Here is a 22,980-nt window from a genome sequence, read left to right as displayed (position 1 = left end):
CCTGAATCTTTCAATTCCAAAACGCAGCCATTTTACCTTGGCTTTTAATCATTGGGGAGTGCTATGGTTTTCTGTAATTTAATTTACTTATTATTAGTAAGAGGTAGCTATTTTCAGATTAGGTGAGTTCTAATCTTGCCAGCCACTAAATTGCTCCTTTATCTTGGTAAATCTTAAAATGTGTTTCTTGATTTTCTGCTTGATTCTCTCCTTTAAGTCAGACAATTTACCTTTCAGAAATGTGGAGGAGAAGTCTCATTTGTCCTACTCCCACATTCTTTTCCACAGTTAAATATATACATGTAGGTAGATATCAAATTATGAATGGGCTGTAGTTTTTATGGTTATTTTGTAAGTTGGTTGTTTAGAAATCTGAGCATTTTTCCCATGTTTTGAATGAACCTTAAGTCCCATAGGGAACCCACAGGAACCTATTATGAGCCTGTGCCAGATGCAGGAAAAGGGAGAAGGAATATGGAGAATGATGAAGGTCCTTCAATTCATTCCGGGCTGGGCTAGATAAAAGTTTTGAAAGTCTTTGCTTTCCACATCTCCTCACCTCCTATAGCTTGTCTCGTTTCCTAGTGTCCCTTCTCTTTCTACTGCCCTGTACAGCCTCCAAATCAGACCTGCCTTACACCAAGGAGTCTTCTAAGTTCCAAAACTCTCTACTGGCTCCTACTACTTTTTTCCTCTTCTCCCTCTGCTCTAAATGGCTGTTTGATATGATCTAGGAATTTGTAGAAAAGTAGGCTCATGAAATAATTCATGCTAAAGTAGGAAAGGCTGACTTCCCTTATCCCTTCCAGAGCTGTTTACATTTCTAAAGGATTATTAATAATGCAAGTGAGGCCGGGCGCGGTGGCTCAAGCCTGTAATCCCAGCACTTTGGGAGGCCGGACGGGCGATCACGAGTCAGGAGATCGAGGACCATCCTGGCTAACCAGTGAAACCCCGTTCCTCTACTAAAAAATACAAAAATCTAGCCGGGCGAGGTGGCAGGCGCCTGTAGTCCCAGCTATCCGGAGCCTGAGGCAGCGAGAATGCGTAAACCCGGGAGACGGGCTTCAGTGAGCTGAGATCCGGCCATGCCATCAGCCTAGGCGCCAGAGCCAGACTCCGTTCAAAAAAAAAAAAAAAAAAAAAAAAAAAAAAAAAAAAATAATAATAATAATAATGCAAGTGAATTTGTAATTGGTGGGAGTTCTAGCAGTGAAACAAAATAAAGTGAAAAGTGGGTATCATGTAGAAGGCGTTTTGGAAGAGGTGTGTTGCAATCTGGGTAGAACAGCCCAGATAGGGTCTACTTCTTGTTCCATTCCTTAATGCCACCACCCCCTCCAACACATTTTCTCACACATGTGCCAAACACATCTCATCAGTTACCTTGGCTTCTAGGTTTTTTTTGTTTTTGTTTTTGTTTTTTGAGACAGAGTCTTGCTCTGTCGCCCAGGCTGGAGTGCAGTGGTGCGATCTCGGCTCACCGCAAGCTCTGCCTCTTGAGTTCACACCATTCTCCTGTCTCAACCTCCCCAGCAGCTGGGACTACAGGCAAATGCCGCCACGCCCAGCTGATTTTTTTGTATTTTTAGTAGAGATGGGGTTTCACTGTGTTAGCCAGGATGGTCTCGATCTCCTGACCTTGTGATCCACTCGCCTCGGTCTCCCAAAATGCTGGGATTACGGGCGTGAGCCACTGCGCCCAGTCTGGTTTCCAGTCTTTCCCTCATCAACCAGATAACTACTAGCATGATAGCACTTCAGAACTGGAAAGGGTTTTAGAGCTAATGTCATTAGCTTATTTTATAATAAGGTTCAGATAGCAAGGCTTGTGCTCACACACTGGTGAGTATAGAACCAGCACTAGAATGCCAGGTCTTCTGCCTAAGAATCTAGGACGTTTTAATCTATACTCCATGCTCAGCATTCATAAGTCTTGTAAAATACACTTAGAAATGCTCATGCATTGACCTTGTTCACATATCCACTTGGAATTTCTCTTTTCTCTTTGGAGTTGGCAGGTGGAAGCCATCAGTGCTGGAGGCAAGAGAGTCTGACCTGGTGTTCTTACCAACATGTTCTGGCCTGGAGGCCTGGCATTCTCTGTCCTCTGCCAAGTGGAGGAATTGGAAAACTAAAGGTTGTTTGGGGGCCTGGGCACATGCTTTCTTCTTCATTAGCTACTTTCAGGAGATGTCATGAGATTTTAAAATGCATGTGAAAATGTTAGGATCATGACTGCCTCTTTCTTCTTTCTCTCATTGAGCATTTGTATTTTCACTCTAATAATCGGAACAAGTCTTTTCGCTGCCTTGGAGGTACAGCATAGTGGTGGCGATCCTGGTCTCTAGAAAGGTAGACCACCTGGAGCCATATCTCAGCCACTACCTCCTAGCTGGATTACCTTAACACCTTACTTCACTTCTGTGCCTCAGCTCCTTCATCTAGAAAATAGAAACACTAATAGTTTACACTGTATGTGGTTGTTTAATATATGGAAATGCTTAATAAATGTTAGTTGTTGCCATCATCATTATCATCAATATCTATGGGCCTTTTTAGTTTGCTTTTTTATTTAAAAAACTTTTTTATACTTAAGAAAAGGTTTATACTTAAGAAAAGGAAGCTTTTCTGGTCTTAGCTACCTTTCTCCATTCCCTAGCAATCTGAAAATAGTGCAGTCATTGAAGGTTAAGTCGACCCTTTATGCAATTCTTACCTAGGAGGCCTCATTGTGTATAGTGAGTCACCACCACTTAGAAGTGGACGGTGAGTCAGTAACCTATTAAGGGGAGGTCAGAAGTTCCCCTGGCTCAAAATGAAAGGATCCAAATCCAACCCTGGGGTACAGAAAAAACAGTGTACTTGTATGGCTGACTGGACTTGAAGTGCCATGGACTACCTGGTCTACTCCAGTGAGAAGGCACAATGTGGTGGGTAAATGCTGGGGCTTTAGAATTACACAGACCTCAGTTGGATTTCAGCTCTACCTCTACCTTGCTGTGTGACCGCAGACAAGTTGCTTAACCTCTCTGTGCCTCATTTTTCTATCATCTGTAAATGGAAATGATCTTAACAGAAATTACTTCATGATATAAATGCATGGGAAAATGCTAAGAATCAAGTAAATACTTAAAAAAAGTAATTATTATCATTATTATCACCACATCATCATCATTACTGGGAGTCGGGACAGACAGTTCAGGGATCAGGGATAATGGAGAAGCAAATTAAGGGGGAAAATAACAGGAACAAGTCTATGTCTTTGATGTGGTGAGTTTTAGGTAGTGACACCTCATTTCGCTAGTATTAAGTATGAAAGAAGTCATAACTTATTCTTTACTGCACCCCTATGAAGGAATGAGTGATGTGTGTTCACATAATTTCCATTTTGTAGAGGAAGATTCTGAGGAATAGAGTCTAAACAATCTTCATGAAAAAGTACAGATCTGATTTAGCACCAGTTAGGAGCTAAGCTTCCATTCAGATCCTGTTGAATAGGGGTGACTCTTCTGGCCTAGGCAGAGGAGATCTTGTTAGGTCTGTGAGTCCACAGTATCTAAAAATATCAATGTCATATAATCATCCTGTCATTCTTCTTCCTGATCTCAATTGGCCCTCCTGATTTCATGCCATCTGCAAATTTGCACATCCTTTGTGCTCCTTTTTGCTCACATTTTATGCCTTCTTTTACCATCTCATTTACTCTGCATGTTTCAATCTCTCTGGGTTTCCATTTTTCTTCTTTTTTTAATGCAGTGTTGTTTCTCTCTCTCTCTCCACTCCTTTACAGCCCCCACCTCCTCCCTCCACACCAATCAAATTCCTGCTTGTTTCTTGCCATATTCATTATCCTACCTCATTCCCCTCTTATTCCTAGAAAACAGCACGCAGACTCACCCTCCCCTCCTCCAACTCTCAGGCCCACCCTCCATAAATTCCAGCAGCCTGGCAATCAGTAACTTTAGCATCACACTTCACAGCTCTCCTAGTTTACACTACTTGTTACTACGCTCCTTGCTACTGCTCTCTAGGGTTTGTGCTAAAAGAAAGAAAGAAAAAAAAAAGCTTCACTTTAAAAATATCCTGGGTACAAGTTGAACCTACAGTTAAGTTTACTCACACATTTACACATTTCATGATTTTATTGTAACTAGTAGCTCAAGTCCATGCTCAATTATGCAGTGAAAGAAGGCTAGATCCTTAGGAAACAATTTTTTCTCTATTGTAAAGAAGAAAAATCACCTAACCACTGAACAGAAACCCCAGTCCTGGGGCCACCCACCCTCTTATCTCCCTACTCCCCCAATCTCCAGCTAATGGGACTTTGTTTTTTCCTTTGTCGGGTCATTTATTTCACTTTTCCTGACGCTGAGATGGCCTGAGTCTGTGTATGTGTGCACACGTGTGTGGCCACTGCTGTTCTTCCAAAGGGCTCACCTCTCTTCTGCCATTTTACTAGGACAGAGGAGGCGGCTCTCTGCTCTCGCTCTCCCTCTCTCTTTTTCTCCCTGCCCCCAACTAAGCCTGGGCTTTTTCCTGTCTCTTAACTCCACCAGTGCAGCAGCAACTAGCTGAGCTGCTTGAGAGAGAGAGAGAGAGAGAGAGAGAGAGAGAGAGAGAGAGAGAGTGTGTGTGTGTGTGTGTGTGTGTGTGTGTGTGTCTGCGTGCGCAGCTAGGCCAAGCCTGCGAGCCTGCCTGTCACTGGAGAGTTTTAGTTTGCATTCAGAAGAAAGGAGGAGGGGAGACAAGAGGGGAGGAGGAAAAGGTGGAGGGGGGAGGAGTAGGGGGGGCGTAGAGAAGGGAGGGAGAATGTCTTGTTTGTGGCTTGTCAGCAATTGCTTGAGACAAGCTTCCATGTGTGAAAGCTACTTGGCATGAATGCCTGGGCCGTACCAAGTGTCACCGCAGCAAGAGGGGAGTCAGAAGAAAACAGATCAGACCAGAGCAGACAATAGGCCCCTAAAGTGTTCCCCCTAAGTTGCTTTGATGTTGTCCTGGTGTCTTGATACCAGGAGGCCAGGGATTGCAGGAAAAGGGTCTTTTTTGTCTTCATTCACTTTCCCCCCTCAGTTTCTGAAATGATTCTCCAGAATTTCTCCTCATAAAAAAGGTAAGAGCCCTAACAATTCCTTCTTCGGTGGCAGGCTTGTTCGCCTGTGCCTGGAAGTGGGGGTCTCATTCCTGCGCTGCTCTGGAGGAGCGCTGGGGTCCTGCGATTGGAGCTCCTGCGTTGCCCCTGGAAGTCTTTCAAGGCGCCCAGGGCTGGGGATGGCCCCTCTTTCGAGGGAACCCCAGTAACACGATCTGTGCCTCTGGGTTGGTGGGGGAGAAGGGGTGGATGGAGAGGGGTGGGAGGAGGGTGTGAGTGTGGGAGGGAAAAGAGAGAGAGAGAGAGGGAGCGAGAGAGAGGGAAGCCTGAAAGAGAGGGAGAGAAGGGCAGAGCCTTCGTTCAGGGAAGCCCCAGCCCAGAGCCCAGGGAGGCCTTGCAGGCTCCAAGCTGTGCATTCTCAGGCTGAGCAAGGGCCGGCCAGGGCTCTGCCGAGTGACTGCAGAGATTGCATCGAGCTTTGTGTGTGCCAGTGTGCCGGTGGGTCTGTGTGTGCATGTGGACTTCCCACACACTGCCCTGGTGTGCCTTGCTGTGAAGGGGAGGCACCCCGATCCTTACCACCCCAGCCCAGACTCTACGAGGAGGAGCGGCATGGCAGGCGAGAAGGGAGAGCAAGAGAACTCTGCCACAAGACGATCCAGAAACTTTTCCAGTCTCAGGGATTCCTCTGGTCGTAGAGACTGTAGAGTTGTGGGGTGCCCCGTGCCTCAATTTCCCCATCTGTAAAATCAAGGGAGCTGATCAGGGATGCTGTATGCCTCCCTGGGATTGAGCGAAACAGAACAGATCACTGTGTCTGAAACGCGTGGAGAAATCGTCAGCTAGAGATGCTGTGGAATCACAGAGTAGAAGTGTTATCATTATTCTTGATCATCATCATCAGGGTAATAAAACCATCATTAAAGACACCCTGAGACAAATAGACTGAGGAGCATAGATCAAGTGTCTGAGCATTTCTAAGGAAACAAAAAGCCTTGTTCCACCTGTTGGCTTCTATCCTTTTCTCTTGTGTCTTTTCGTTAGATTTATTGGCTGATTTGTACAGAGAATGGGGTGGGAGGGGTTGGGTTTTCCCCTTTCCTCCTCCTTGTACATATTTTTGTTTTAAAGAAGGTCAATGTAAGATGCTTGAGCGAGAAAATGTGCCTCCTGGTATAGTAGTTTATTCAAGACCTTGTGTTTTCTGGCACTGGCAGGGCATGCAGACACATCTGTAAACTCTACCTTGGAGGTTAAAGATTTTTATTGTGGCTTTTAGAGATTAAATGAGATTTATTTATAATTGCTGTTTATCAGAGAGTAAATATCTCACTGTGTGTGTATGAGGCTAAGAATGTGAAGGCTGTTTACTCGCTGGTGGTTTTGTGGATAAAACCTTTTCCTTTTTGAAGTGACATCTTGAGGGATGGAATAGAGGGCTAAAATCAGTGCTTAACATGCATCTTTAAAATTTTTTTTGAAGAAAAAAATGTCTGCTTATTTTCTTGAGTTGTGGCTTTCCTTTCTTCTGTTCCTACACAGCGATTGTTTAAAGGCTCTCAGTTGTAGCTCTCTCTGAATTCTCTGGGGGGAATTCTGCTTTCTTACCTAATTCTAGGTTTTCTGTGACTCTGCTACTTGTCCAAAAAAATCTGTAAAAGTCTAGGAGGCTGTGCCTCCTTCCATTCTAACTGCAAATGTTTATCAGACTGACTCCCTGTGATAGCTGGAGATTGAAGCAAAGGGCCAGCCCTGGTTGAGAATATTTATGTGCTTCTCACAGAGGCCTGGAAACCTGACTTCTGAGTGTGGGAAAAGCTGAAGGAAAGCCATTAGTTGGCCTGGATCTGGCAAGAAGGTCCCCCTACATTTAGTGTTTTATTAAAATAAAGCTGTATTATATATATGTGTGTATATATATATGAAAACTTAATTGTTTTCTACTTTATAGGCAGAGATCTTACCATGGTTGTTCCTGACAAGATTTCAGGGTTCAGATATGTTCCTAAAATGTTAGAATTTAAGGACTGCAAGGAAAAAGAAGTGTTATTCCATCATGTTATAGACGAGGATGTTAAGGTCCAAAAGAGATAAGCACTGATCTGAGGGGCGCAACAAAGCTGTGGTAACATCTAGACCACACCCGGGGGTTCAGAGTACCCCGAGGGTCTTCATGCCAGGTACCTTTACCTCACACCCACATTTGATTTTACATACTCCAGCACTTGGCCAACCAAACAGAGGCATCTTTTGTAGTTCTGCTTGCTGTACTGGATTACAGCAGCATGCTCTGCCCTGCTCATGTCATCAAATAGCACAAATATGACAAGCATGGGTCGACAACATGAATTTGCATGAATTAATTCATGTATTCATTTGTTCATTCAACTAATATTTTGGGGATCTTTACTCTGCAGCAGGCAAACACTGGGCACTGAGGATATAGGAAAGAGAAAGGCGGACATACCCCTGCCCTCAGGGAACTTACAGTCTTGTTGGTATGATCCACGTTAATCACATGGTCACACAAACTAGTAATCCTAATGTTGATAATACTTACTGAACAGCATGCAAGTATTATGACGGAGTGCATAGAGTTGCATAAGTTATTGACTCAAAGTGTGTAACTAGACATAAGCTAACTGTTCTGTTTCTCTTTGTGGTTGAGTTCCCCTTGCCCCAGCCAACTTCCATTCCTCTGGTGTCATTCCTACTCACAGGGAGCCCAGCAATTCCAAAGAGCAGAATATTCTCCTTCCGTCTCTCACCGTCCTTCACTCTCTCTCTTTCTCAGCACACAGACCAACAAATAATATCTGCTAATCCCCTACACTTGTACTGTGAAGTAACTTCACTCTTGTAGTGAGCAGCCTAACATTGCTACCGGGATAATTCATGTTGACTGTGGTTAGTGAGACTCTGATCTCATTTTACTGATTCCATCGTTCTTCTAGGGCTAGTACTAAACACCCAGCTGCAGGAGACTCCACCATTATCACTGTCATCTTGGAATTCCAAACACAGTATAATAAAATGACCTTTCCTACCCCTCCCAGCAAGGAAACATATCCTACCCCTCCCAGCAAGGACTCATAAAGGGAAAAAAAACTAAATACCTTTTTAGCAGATCTCTGGTTGTGTTATTAAAATCTGACTGGTTTAGTGATATCAAAGATAGAACCTTTTTTTTTTTCTCTCTCTCTCTCCCTCCTATTTGTGGCCTTTCTTGGAAAGAATACAGTGTCTGGTTGAAATGCCAGTCATTTCCACGGAGGCAGATTTGTGTTAATGCTGGCGTCACCATTTTCTACATCGTGTCTTTCTCTAGTACTCAGCGGAGTTTGTCTTCAGTGTTGTCCATCCATCTTTCTTTTAAGATTAATTTAATAGTTTTTTTAGAAGGCACACAAGTCCACCCACACATAAATCATAGGTTTGATGCCTATACTTTAGGAACCCACACATAATGTGTGGTTAAGCCATGTCATGAGAAAAATAAGAGTCAGTTCTACATACCCAGCATTGTTACACAGGGATGTGCCCAGCCCACATTGTAGCAACAACCTAAACCGGAGCTTGCCAGCTTGCTGTGGTCTGCATTTGGCACCTGTGGCCAACGCCTCCTCCTTTGAGCGGTATGCACTTCATTTGCAAGTCTTTGATCACTTCCGACATACTCTCCCCCACCCCAAGTTTGTTACTCACGGGGAGCTGCCTCTTGGGGAGGCATTCTGAGTTGGCATTGGAAGAGTAATCCAAAAAGAGGAGTAATCCAAGTGGGGAGTTGAGGAGTGAGTAAAACAAGGATCTGGTCAGAGGAAAGATTTAACAGAACTGGAGAGCCAGACAGCAGTGATACAGGTCATCTTTAACTCCGGGGAAAGAAAACTGAAGATTGTTATGACATTTTAAAGGGTGCAATGTGTAGGTACTCTGCATAAATAAAAATTCTGGAGTCTCTAGTCCTGCTGAAAGTAAAACCAACACAAGGTGCAGGACATTTCCAAAACTCATTAGTTACAAATACGGCTTTTGCATGTAGCTTTACTAAAGGGGATTTTGTAGTTTTTCTACTCCCAAGAGACATAAATATAAGATGTACAATGGAATTTTTTTCCATTCCTTTTAAACCTTGACATTTTAATGCACTTTAAAATATCTGCCTAGTCCTCTATTATAAGAGCTCTGTGAATTAAATAGTATTGTTATCCTTCTGTTATATTTGAGTAAGGTTATGTGACTCACCCAAGGACTCACAAGAAAATGAGGGGTGAAACTGCTAGCTAATTAAATCTCCCTGTTAGGCCATCTTTGCAAGAGATGAGAAGCAAAGAACAGAGGCAATCACCACGACATTCAGATTAAAGGTACTGTGTTGACTTGGCATGAAAATAATTGCCTTGGGCCGGGCGCGGTGGCTCACGCCTGTAATCCCAGCACTTTGGGAGGCTGAGGCGGGCGGATCAGGAAGTCAGGAGATCAAAATCATCCTGGCTAACACGGTGAAACCCCGTGTTTACTAAAAATACAAAAAAAATAGCAGGGCGTGGTGGTGAGCGCCTGTAGCCCCAGCTGCTGGGGAGGCTAAAGCAGGAGAATGGCGTGAACCCGGGAGGCAGAGCTTGCAGTGAGCTGAAATCACGCCACTGCACTCCAGCCTGGGTAACAGAGCGAGACTCCATCTCAATAATAATAATAGTAATAAATAGTAATAATTGCCTTAGTTTTGCCTTCCCCACCCCTTTTTTTTTTTTTAACGGTAGGATTTAGAGTGTTCATCGGAAAAAGGGATCCCTAGTTCTAGTTTAATAACGACATGTTTTCTACAAAGTGCAATGGACCAGCCTCTATCTTTGGTTTTGCCAGTCTATGGCCTAGAAATCCCCATTCTACTTCTCTGGACCTCTCAGAATGAGGGAATCTGACTAAATCATCTTAAAGCTTCCTTCCAGCTCTGCTATTCAGTGTTTTTCTGATTCTGTGAATAGGATACTTACTGAATCTGGTCTTTGGTCATCTTATATGAAGCCCAATTCAAGAACTATAGTTATTAAAGGGGAAAGGGTAGTAGGTTTTGTGGATACATAGGATTCATTCCTATACGTCTATATCTATCATACTGTGTTGACATTTTGAAGTGAAAAGCTCAATAGGAAGAAGTGAGAGTTTAATTTATATCTTTTGGAGAATTTGCCAGTCAGCATGCAGGCACATGTGCAAGAGACTAAAGAACCATTTCCAAAAGAAGAGGCTGTTTTGAATGCATGTTTTTCTGTATAAGTATGAATTTAAAATGGATGGGCACTGGGTACATCTCTTAGCTTTGCTGTTCTCACAGGCTTTTCATAAAATTGTGTTTTTTTTTTTTTTGTATTGTGCTCACATGTTGTTTTGAGGATGCAAAGGAACAGTGTAAGCAACTGTAGTGCTGATGATACATGCTATGCATTTAACACTATGCTTTTGGGGATGACGGGACCATTGGCAATCTTTATGACATGAAACTCCTGAAAGAGATTATTGAAGACTTGCTGATAGTTACATATGTGTGTGTGTATAATATATGTGTGTGCATATATATTATATATGCCTTTAAGATATAAGTAATAATCTGCTTCTGAAAGGTGATTGAGGGTGAGACAGAGGGTAGAGAATGAATAATGGTTTCATTAATCCTGTCATCTCTATGAGTAATTCCAAACACTATTCATTTGAAATTGGTTAAACCTTTGAAAATATATAATCTAAAATTTTACACAGTGGCTCTTAATGTAATTTTAGAACCCCAGAGTAAATTTTCCTGCCATGTTTTAGGAATATCATCTTGTTTGGAGCAAGGGAAACCAGTTTAACGTTGCTTTGACAGTTAGTAAACCACTGACTCTATTTTAATTAGTTTTATGTTTTTTCATCTGGAAAAAAATAGTATGTAAGATATAATTACTTTCTAGCTGGGAAAGAGGATTTTGCACACTGTATGTAATAATTTTTTGATTTAGAATGTGTCTTTATTCTGGGTTGCTTAAAATTCCTGACATTGAATATCTTGCTTAATATCATAACAATAATAATAAGTAGATACATAAGAGAAATGTATTATTAACTTTAAAGACAGGAAAACAGAAATAGTTTAGTGAAGTGGACATGCCAGTAAGACTTTTAGAACCTAAGAATGTACTCTGTAGAAATTTGTGAAGTGTTTGGTTACCGATGAATGCTAAACATTATAAAGGGAAAAGGAAAGCATATTCTATATATTATTGTTGCCAATCTCATTTTTAATGATCTAAGTAGTTACCAAAAGTATTCTTAAAGATTCAAAAAGCCTTTAGTTTAAAACTTTGGAGAGCTTGAGTAATTCCATGAAAATCACAATCACTCTTTTTCCTGAAAAATACACCAACTCAAAACTGCCACTAATAGCATTTGAAGGAAACCAAGCCGCCATTTGCTCAGAAGAGAAACTTATGAACCTTGTGGTAACTTTTTATCTTGGATAATACTAGATATATTGGACTTTCTGTTATCCTTAGGGCTTGTGTAGTTAGTATATGTTTGAGGAGAGAAATTTTGCTGAAGGTCTGTGGACAAGGATCATTCTGAGTGAAGGTTTAGGTCATACTTTCTCCAAGGATGCTTGGATTGGTAGTTTACGGTTTAGACATCCATGACACACTGGAGTGTTGAAGGCAACCATAGTCTAAAGAATTCAGGACTTTAACTTCTGTGCCAGTGCCCACGTTGCTGTCTCTGCCTGGAATGTCTTTTTGCCTTAGCTTTTCCAAGCCAGCTCCAGCTGCTCCTTTCAAGATTGATCCTGGGCATTTCTTCTGGGAAGCTTCCTGGACCCAAACCAGGTCATTCCTGCTCCACCACCTCCTAGGATGCACTTATGTGGCTCTTATCACACTGCACTAGAATCATCTGCCTCCTGCTCTGGGCTGTGGGCCCTCAAAGGTTGGAATTGTTTGTAGTTTTTGTACCCCTAATCCTTAGCATAGGGTGAAACAGAGCAGGCAATCAATAAATGTTGGTGAATGAATAAACAGTTCACATTGAAATAAAGCTTATTAATGAATTTAATGAAATATACATCCAGAGGCTGAGGTGGGAGAATTGCTTGAGACCAGCCTGGGCGAGATAGTGAGACCCTGTCTCAAAAAAAAGGTGTAAATACAAAAAGAATTGACAAGAAGAATCTTAAATTGCAACCTTGTGTTGCATTAAAAAAAAAGGAAATTTCTCATAGGGTATTCGTCTTCTCTCCTGTTGCAAAGAATAAAGTACACAATCATAGTAAAGCATTTTGTATACTCTCAAATTCTCTCCTTTTCTTTCTTTCTTTTTTTTTTTGAGACAGAGTTTTCCTCTGTTGCCCAGGCTGGAGTGCTATGGCAAGATCTCGGCTCACTGCAGCCTCTGTCTCCTGGGTTCAAGCGATTCTCCTGCCTCGACCTTCCAAGTAGCTGGGATTACAGGTGTGCACCATGATGCCCAGATAATTTTTGTATATTTAGTAGAGACAGAGTTTTGTCATGTTGGCCTGGCTGGTCTCAAACTCCTGACCTCAAGTGATCCGCCCACCTCAACCTCTCAAAGTGCTGGGATTACAGGCTTGAGCCACCATACTCGGCCTCCTCTCCTTTCTTATGCCCAGCTTTTTCTCCCTAAAGCTTTTGTTTTTTATGTTTCCCATTCTTGGACCTTGTGATTTCCTATGAGTTTATTTTTTATGTCAAAGAATCACAGATGATAAATCAGTTAGTTAAGTTTGCCTATCTTACCTGCTATTTATTGATATTTAGGTAGTGACTAAAGAGGAGAAGTTTCTTCTAGCTCAGAAACAGGAAAAATCAAGAGATCTTTCAGGAAGTCTGGACAATCAGAGGATAGTAAGGTGAATGCCTGACTTACAGGAATCTGCAGTTGTGACCATCTGAAACAAAGAAGGAGTCACTGTAATTTAATTTTCATTTTCTTAAAAAGGTTTTAAGTGCTAAACTGTCTAGAAAAGGGCTTCTGGTTGCAAAGAACTGACTCACCCAGGTTCCCTCTAGGAAAGTGACATTCATTGTGAAGATGCTCACGGATAGAGCCTGCAATCAGACTTGGAGACCTTTTAGGTGCTGAGGCAGCTCTGGGGACAACCTTCTCGTTCATATCAGTCTGATTCTCTCCCTCTGTGTTTGCCTTACCCAGGCTCTTTCGCTACTCACGGCTTTGATCTTCTAGCTTTATTCAGAGTGAGCTCTCTCAATCTCATAGCTTTTTAATTACACCTCTAATTGTCGCTTCTTTGACTTGTCAAGAGCCCCATGTCCAGAATCTACTCTTTCTACTCTCCCCGCTTCATGGCTTCTCCTCATGGTTTCTTTCCTTCCATTCTTTCAGCTGCAATTTTCCGTGATAATTGCTTCCTTCTCTCAGAATTCCCTAATTTAGATTCCCAAGAAAGGATCCAACTAACCCAACTCATCTTTTCACTGCCATGCTTTATAGGTTCTTAGCCAGCTTGAGGTTGGAGCTGTCCATGAGTCAGAAGCTCACCTCTAGTCTGGGGTGCTGTGGTAAAGGGAGATGGGTAGGGGCAGAGTGATTGTCACTTGGTATAAAACTGGGCTGTCTTTTAGTATGAACCATGGAAGGGCCATCTTCCCTTCCATGTGGCTGGCAATGAACATGTTTGACACAGCTAATATAAGCCCATTATGGAAGTCTAGGAAATTAAGGCTAACTAGATTACTAAAAATTAAAATTTTCATGGGTGACAATTAGTACAACTGAGATAAAAAGACCATGGGAGCAATAGCAAATTTATAACAAAAAAAAAATTGGGAGAGGGAAGTGTATTAGAGTTAGCTCTTACATGAGAGACGTCATTTCATGTATTTATCAAAAAGCAAGAGTAGGTGAATAGTGAGAGTGAGAATATATTGACATGGATCCCAGAGGCTAGTCTGAAAAGCAAGCGTAGTACTGGAATTGGGGACCAGGATGAGGATAAATAGAAATGCTTAACTCCATAGGGAGCTTCAAAGCCTGTGCTTTCTTCCTGTGCTTTCTTCCTATGCTTCCCTGTTTTGTACTTGATCCAACTTGTCTGTAGCTTTTGGAACAGTCTGTCCTGAACTGGTTATGTGACCTTGGGCTGGTTATTTGTTCTCTCTGAAACTCAGTTCATCATCTGTAAAATAGGGATAATAATTGTTATTTAAATAGCTTGTCTTAAGAATTAAATTGGATGGGATCATATATTTAAAGTGACTGATACACATTACCTGATATGTAAAAGGCACTCAATCAGTTGTAGCAATTATTCTAGAACATAAGGAGGAAGGAAATGTTGATGGAACAACGTGCTGGGTAAAATTCCGCTTTTTATATCATTTATTCCTTACAACAGTCCTGAGGGACTTGTATTATTATTTCTACTTTATAAATGAGGAGACAGTAATAATAATTGAGTATTTGCTATGTGCCACACACTGAGCTAAACTCTTCCAGGCATTGTCTCATTCAAACTGAGATAGGTGCTATTAATACCTTCATCTCATAGTTGAGGACACTGTGGTCTAGAGAGTATAACTTGCCAAACATCATACAATTAGTAAGTGACCATTAGAGTATAAGTCTATCTAAAGCTGGGTCGGTCTGACTGCAAAGGATTTCCAAAGTTATATAATTGCTAAATAACAGAGTCATGGCTCAGGTCTTGTTAAGGGCAGTACTTCTTCAGTGCACAGCCAGAGGTACATGCTGATTGAATGAAGGATAGTGGCAGACACACACCTATAAGGGTCTTGCATCTGACTCTGAATGCCATGGTTAGACAAGGGTAAGTTTTGGATAGGGTACTGTTATGGTTCAGCTGTTCCCTCCATAACTTAGGTTCGAATTTAATTGCCATTATTAGAGTATTAAGAGGTGAGACCTTAAAGAGGTGGAGAATCCATAAGGGCTTCACTTTCAAGAACGGATTAGCGCTGTTATCTTGGGAGTGGGTTAGTTATCGACGGAGTGGGCTCCTGATAAAAGGATGAATTTGGCCCCCATTTTCACTCTACCATGCCCACGTGTTCACTAACCATGTGATGCCTTCTGCTATGGAGTGACCCTCACCAGCTGTGGCCCCTTGATCTTGGACTTTCCAGACTCTAGCAAATAAATTTCTTTTCTTTATAAACGACGAAGTCTGTGGTATCCTGTTATAGCAGCAGAAAATGGACTAAAGCATAGATTTTTAAAAAGTTTTAATAATTTAAATATGTCAAAATAAGGTCTCTGAGACCTGAGGAAGTGATTTAACAAACATGATAAATATCTGTTGTATGTCAGGCAATGAAAATGAGCTTGGCATTGCGGGGTGCAAGATGATTGAGGCTTGAATCCCTACCTTTAAGGTGCTTTCATCCTGGTGGAGAGAGACAGATATTCACAGAACTAATTATAAAGCATATACCAATGGATCAAAAGAACTGTAGTAGTCACGGGAGAGAACAATTAATTTGGTGGTGAAGGGAATAATGGTGGAAGGAATTGGGGAATGCTTCATGAAGGGGATGACATTTGCAATGGTCCTTGAGGGATGAATGTGGAAGTACTAGCAGTCTTCTATAGTTTCCTTTTTCTTCACTCCAGTGGTTTTATAAAGGGTGATATAAAGTAGCATTGTAATGACTGAATAATAGATTGAGGCCAGACGCAGTGGCTCACGCCTGTAATCTTAGCACTTTCGGAGGCCAAGGATGATGGATCAACTGAGGTCAGGAGTTCAAGACCACCCTGGCCAACATGACGAAACCCTGTCTCTACTAAAAAACACTAAATTAGCCGGGCGTGGTGGCGCATGCCTGTAATCCCCGTTACTCAGGAGACTGAGGCAGGAGAATCACTTGAACCCAGGAGGCAGAGGTTGCAGTGAGCCGAGATCATGCCATTGCACTCCAGCCTGGGCAAAAAGAGTGAAACTCTGTCTCAAAAAATAAAACAAACAAACAAAGACTGACAGATAATAATGCTTTCAAAGATTGGTTTCTTTGAATGAAAGCGGAGAAATATCTACTCTTACTAGCCATAAGAATATATTGGCAATTTCCTAGTCTGTACTTTCCCAGAGTTCTATTGAAGGAATCACACAATGAAATACCCTGTTCTCTGCTTTCTAGGTTTGGGTTCTAGAGTTGAACAGCAATCTAACAAGGGCCTATCAATCCCTGGTGTGACCATATGGGACACTAGTGTGAGTTCTTGTAGTACAAAGGAGTACTGAGGTACTGACAGATGGGTCATTTATTCATCTAATGTTTGAGATTTTAGTTTGTAGTTGGGAATTTCTTTTTTTTTTTTTTTTTTTTGAGACAGAGTCTCGCTCTGTCGCCCGGGCTGGAGTGCAGTGGCCGGCTCTCAGCTCACTGCAAGCTCCGCCTCCCGGGTTCACGCCATTCTCCTGTCTCAGCCTCCCAAGTAGCTGGGACTACAGGCGCCCGCCTCGTCGCCCGGCTAGTTTTTTGTATTTTTTAGTAGAGACGGGGTTTCACCGTATTAGCCAGGATGGTCTCGATCTCCTGACCTCATGATCCGCCCGTCTCGGCCTCCCAAAGTGCTGGGATTACAGGCTTGAGCCACCGCGCCCGGCCCTGTAGTTGGGAATTTCTAATTTTTTTTTTTTTTACATACAATACCAGGCTTTCTGGATTTGGTGGGTTTTTTGGAGACAGTCCTAATTTAAAACATTCTGCCTTGTCTCCATAAGTATATTCATGACTGGTAGTCAATATATTCTGGTAGCTGTTTCAAGTTGTTCAGGTATATTGAGTTTTCACATCCTAATCCTGTTTAAAGCCTAGTAGATGTCTTCTGCATTATGGACTTTATTCACTTGCTGTGACTAAGTGCATACGGACTGGTCTTTACACTGTAAGGTAGAACCCCAGCTAAGCTCTCTTGTTCTGTTTTGGTTTGGTTCTTTGCTCAGCTTCTTTTTTCCCAAACTCTGCAAATGGACATTAGACTCATTCTTCTTTCAAGGTCTGGCTCAAATGTCACATTCTTCATAGTCTTTTTCAATTCCTAAAGCCAGAGGACTCTTGTGTCCATGTTATCTTCTACTTTGCTTAGAATCATCATATTAGCTATACGTGTTCACTGTCATAAATCCCTTACTAGAGAGTAAACCAGAGGGTAAGGATTTAGGTCCTATTTACCTCTGCATCCCCAAGAGCACCCAGCAGAGTTCCTCTCCTTTCAAGTGGTTGTGCTCGAGATGTTTACTGAACCCAACTGAATTGAATTCTTGGCTTCATTGGATTTGCTTTGAGTATGGTAACATTAATGTCTGTGCCCCAGTTCCCTTTTGGAAAAGAAATGCTGCCTTAACAATAAAAAGCATCTTAACTGATTTTGGGACGAAAGACACCACGTAATATAAGCAGTAATTGTAATTATTATTAATAAGCATCATTAAAATAGTGTGAACTGATAGGATTACTTCCTTTGCTTGCTTTTGCTGGCAGAGTTGGCAGGTTTGGTAAACTAACTGGTCTTTTCCATCTTTAATATCTATGATTCTTTGAAATTTTATGTAGACAAATGCAAACTAATGTACACTGGAAGGAACAATTGAAACAGCTCATACTCACTGATGGGCTCTGAATTACTCTACTTGTGAGTGCTCAGGAAAAAGATCTCAGATTCATTGTGGATTGCTCAATGGAGACATCTGCTCACTGTGCAGCAGCAGTCAGAAGAATGAATGAGATATAATAGGCTGTATTAACTTTGAGAATGGGATAAAGAATAATGCAGAAAATAATATAGTGTGCATAATTTGGCATTGACTATTTCTGTAATTACAATAAAACATTTTAATGATACACATTGATGTTATGACTTCACCTTAAAATCAGAAATCAGCACTGGGTCCTTTCATTTCAAAGAAAACAAAGCAGAAATACAAAGGAGCCAGAGAAAAACAACAGACAGTCTCAAAGACATACAGGGATTTGTCTGTAATGAGAAACTGAAAAGACAAGGACATTTTAATTTTGGGTAAAGGGAAAGATGACATTGTATAAATTAATTTAAAATTAATGAAAATTTCAGAAAATTGCTAGAGCTGGCTTCTGTTTATCCTTAGTAATGGAGGTCAGAGATAGGCAGGATAATCTCCAATCCTCATTTTAGCTATTAGTTGCAGCATCCTGTCCTACCAGTAGTTTTTACAAATGAATAAATATAATACCAGACACGACAGCTCAGGGTTTGTGAAGTGAACATGAGAAAGGCAGCCTGGGCTATTGAGAAGTCCACAGAATTTGGAATCGGGTGACCTGGGTTCTAGTCCTTGCTCCCTGTTTATGGTCTGCACAACTTTGAATGAAGTGTTTAACTTCTATGAGACCTACTTCCTACATATGTAAAATGGAGATAGTGGAAATAGTTATTTTACAGGATCTTTGGGGGAAATGAGTGAGCTAGTTGGAAGTGATGGCTGGACTGTGCAGGTTGAGAATTGGTTGTTGAGAGTGCTTGCCTCAGGGGCCGACATATCTCCAGGTCTCTGGTGCTTACACCCCACCTTTCTTTCTCTTCAATCTCCTACTTCTTACGATCTTGGCAAGAGATTTTAGAAGTATAAAACATTTTCTTTATCTCCAGAATCAGCATTCCTACTCCCTTGCTCCCGGAAAGCCTTAAAATAATTTTGCACTCATTTTTATTAGTGTATGATTAATTAGAGGTCATCTTATGTAATCTTCACAGCAGCCCCTTGAGGTGGGTACTGCTATTATCCTCATCTTTCAGATGCAGACCCTGAGACATAGAAGACTTGTTTAAGAACACACAGTAATGGCAGACTAAAGAGTCAAACTTACGCTATCATGCCTCTGGGTTGGTTTACGAAGTCTAGAAAACTGAGTCATATGACTATACTGATTTCTACCCTGGGAAGTGACTGGCTTTCCTTATTTCCCTAGGACCTCCTACTCTATACTTTGGCACCCAACTCAGGACTCACCTGCCCCCACGGAGGCTGTCCTAAGCCCTCTCTTCCCCTGTAAGAGATCATCTTGTGTGCCTTCGCATCCTGTATTGCAACTTTTAACGTATTATTTGGTTAACAACAGTAGAAACCCTCATGCCCGATTCAATTAATAATTAGCGATTTAGTTGAACAAGTTAGTTAAGGCAGGAATCATACAAAATGATGGAATCATACTTTAAGCTTTTATTTTAACTTAAAACATGCCTCAGGTTTTTGATGTTGAGCCAAGGCACGATCTTTGGAGTTGAAGGCTTCCTATTAGACTTCTGAGTCTTGTTTCTTACAGAAGTCACACCCCTGAGGCTTTCCCAATCATTTTGTGTCCCGGGTTCTTTAACGTGGAGCAAGATCTTAAAGATATTTGTGAGGCAATCAGATTTTCCAGATTTAATGATGTTTTATGGTTGGCTCTCTCATGCCTAAGTTGACAGCACATTTTTTAGTAACTCATTTTTAAAGCCTTTTCTAAACATTCACCTTAGATCTTACAGAAACAACATCTTTTTTGCACTCATATTTCATCACTTTAAGTAAGTTTAATTAAATTATGTAATTACAATCATAGGAAGAACTAGCACAGATAGGCTTGGGAACAAACACTGACTCTTGGTGAGCAGACAGCTCCACTGGTGGGAGCAAGGGCATGAAGGTGTCCTAGAGTAGCCTGCTACTAGCAGTGAGGCTCAGCAGATTGAAGGCCTTATGTCTTTACATTTATTTATTTATTTACTTATTTATTTTGAGACGGAGTCTCACAGTGTTGTCTGGGCTGGAGTGCAATGGCTCCATCTTGGCTCACTGCAATCTCTGCCTCCAGGGTTCAAGCAATTCTCCTGCCTCGGCCTCCCGAGTAGCTGGGATTACAGGTGCCCGCCACCATGCCTGACTTTTTTTTTTTTTTTTTTTTGTATCTTTTAGTAGAGACTGGATTTCACTATATCGGCTAGGCTGGTCTCGAGCTCCTGACCTCATGATCTGCCCGCCTCGGCCTCCCAAAGTGCTGGGATTACAGGCGTGAGCCACTGCTTCCAGCCTTATTTATTTCTTTATTTATTTATTTATATATTTTTTGAGACGGAGTCTCCCTTTGTCGCCCAGGCTGGAATTCAGTGGTACAATCACAGTCACTGCAACTTTGACTTCTCAGGCTTAAGCAGTTTTCCCACCTCAGCCTGAGTAGCTGAAACTACAGGAGTGCATCACCACGCCTAGCTAATTTTTAAATTTGTTTGTAGAGACAGGGTCTCATTATGTTGCCCAGGCTGGTCCTGAACTCTTGGGCTCAAGTGATCCTCCCACCTTGACCTCCCAAAGTGCTGGGATTACTGGTGTGAGCCACTGCACCTGGCCATCTTTACATTTAAGGAGTGAATGGAGACCACAGATTAATCACTTAAGTATTGGTCACTTGAGACAGCTCCTGCTCAATATGACATCTGTTTCATGTCTTTGCCATAGATGAATGCCTTGAAGGTCTAGCTTGTATCTTTCTAGTTAGTCTCAGAACCTATAGCAGTGATGGGTATACAGTGGGCCCTCAGTGACCATTGACTGACTAGCTAATTGACCATACTAAAAAAACAAAGCTTGGCTTTGCCACTGCACATCCTCAGGCAGGGGTACCAAGCAGCAATCCACTGTCTAGAAGTTGAACAAGGGGGAGAGAGACAGAGACAGATCTAGCAAACGAAATTCTAATATTGCAGGACAAGATGATATATACCGTTAAATAGTTTTAAAATGTAAGGCAGCTATAAAGAAGATGACTTTGTAGTAATATATAATTAACCTGGGTAACTCACTAGCACAAAATAACAGTGACACAACTTGCTTGATAACATTTTATATAGTGGATTAGATATGTTCTTATGTGAGGGAAAAAAATCTTCATTTGCAACCATAATATCTGAGCACAGAAAGTCTTTCTGATGATTATGTTCAAGGCCAGCCAGATAAAGAAAAAATTTCCCTTACAGATATATCCTTGCAGCTTTGAGTTTATTATATGCTTCTTGTGACAAAGTAAAGCATCTTGTATTGAGCACCAGTAGAGGAAAGAAGTCGGATATGAAGGATATTCAACTTGACAAAGACATTCTGTGGTAAGTGACTGGTTTGGAAGATAGGGGTTGAGGCTTGGTGATCGCAGGGATATCCTCTTTTCTAAGATAAAGCAGGCAAACACATTTAGCTTTGTGCTCAATGGATGAATTTCACATTGAACTAAAATATACTGAGCAAGCAGAGTTGGAAAGTTGTAGAATATTTACCCTACCATAGGAAATGGGATGAGAAAAAAATATATACATGTATATTTTATATATGCATGTGTAGAATAGAAATAATCTTCCATAGGATCTGGTGGGTGCAAACTTTCTCATTAATTTTCCATATTGGAAATCTGTAGGCTCCTTCCAATTATTAATTATTTAGGACCTCCCTGTTCCTCAAGAGGTTGTGAAACAGTTGTCTAAAAAAGGAAGGATGAAATTAACATTGTACTGAGTACTCATTGGTTGTCAGCCATTATGCTAATTATTTAATATATGTCGCCATATTCCTTTGAATATAAGTTGCCATTGATTTTTGTAAGACCCACATTAGTTTATGTGCCACTATGAAAGAAAAAAAAACCATACCCAATCAAACTGTATGTATACCATACATACCATCAATGTTAAAAAATGTGCATCTTAGAATCAGTGAGATGTGGTATGCCATTTATTTCTCCCAACAACCCTTAAACTAAGTGATAATATGGGTAGATGAAGAAAGTGAGGCTTGGAGAAGTCAAGTAATTTGCCTAAAGTCAAATAGCATGTAAGTGTCAGAGCTGGGGTTTGACCCAGATTAGTCTGTCTCAAAATCCAGTAAGTTGTCCTTAGTACCATGCTGCTGATTGAAATCAGCACTTGCCCAGAACTCAGAGCTACATAAATAAATGCATGGTATCCCACCAAAAGCACTTATCTTTGAACTTCTCTCCCAAAGACCTTTCCTCAGAGAAAACTGTGGATGGCTCTGGAGTCAATGGCTGCCATGGATTTCTAAGAGTAGAAGGAGATCTTGCATTCCTTGTTCTGGTCTCCCTCTGGTGTCTGATAATGCCTGCTGCCCCCACCAACCCCAAGGAAGCACACACGCTCTGTGGAAGCACAAGTGGGCTTTGCTTTTATCTACTTGTTGGTCCTAGTTCTATCTGTGGAGACATGGAGAGTGAGCCTTACCCATCTTACCATGACATGGCCCTTCCTGTATTTGAAAACAGGTGTGAGAGTCTCCTGAAGACTTTTCTTCTGGTGGAACATTCTGAGTTCCTTATAGGACATGATATAGAAATCTCTCTTTCTCTCCAGTTACTATACTGAATGCACCTCAGTTTGTTTGTAGTCCTTTTAAACAGAGGCATTCAAAGTTGATTGCAGGTCTCTACAAGGAGTAGGTGAACTATCACCTCCCTTGCTTTAGGCCACACTTCTCTGGGTGCAGCCTGAGAGTGCATTTGATTTTTTCAGCACCTCATCACATAAGTATAAAATCTTCCTCCCCCTACTTCATCTCCTTTACTCTCACCTTTTCTCCTCCTCCTTTTAAACACATGCTTCTACGTAGGCAACTTGGACTTCTGTAATTTTTATGTGGGGCTTAAATTATTTTTGCTTTTATCACTTTTGAAATTTGGAATTTGTCTTGTTAGAATTGGTATTTTCAAGATTTTTTTTCTTTCTTTCTTTCTTTTTTTTTTTTTTTGTCGTCATTTGATGATCATCTCTCCTAATTTTTTTCTTCTTTACCAGGAAAGTCAGTGATCTCCTAATTTTGTAACATCCTCAAATGAGATTTT

At 41.4% G+C, this 22,980-nt stretch overlaps 1 protein-coding gene across 5 annotated transcripts in view; it reads left to right on the top strand.

The window, feature by feature from the left end:
- Positions 1 to 4,836: 4,836 nt before the first annotated feature.
- The window catches only part of BCL9 (BCL9 transcription coactivator), a 90,372-nt gene continuing 72,228 nt past the window's right edge, over positions 4,837 to 22,980 (top strand). For 3 of the 5 annotated variants that reach the window (XM_017875188.1, XM_017875182.1, XM_017875161.1), the window contains exon 1: positions 4,837 to 5,113. The gene's annotated coding sequence lies outside the window, so the exon portion shown is untranslated. Of the gene's footprint in view, positions 5,114 to 21,222; positions 21,239 to 22,980 lie in introns of those variants that run through there. The other 2 variants (XM_017875180.1, XM_017875172.1) reach the window with 2 other exon arrangements.

Source organism: Rhinopithecus bieti, unplaced genomic scaffold (assembly GCF_001698545.2).
Source record: "Rhinopithecus bieti isolate Rb0 unplaced genomic scaffold, ASM169854v2 scaffold_1234, whole genome shotgun sequence".
Lineage (NCBI taxonomy): Eukaryota > Metazoa > Chordata > Mammalia > Primates > Cercopithecidae > Rhinopithecus > Rhinopithecus bieti.
The sequence above is the reverse complement of the archived record's forward strand: the minus strand, read 5'-3'. Positions and strand labels throughout refer to the sequence as shown.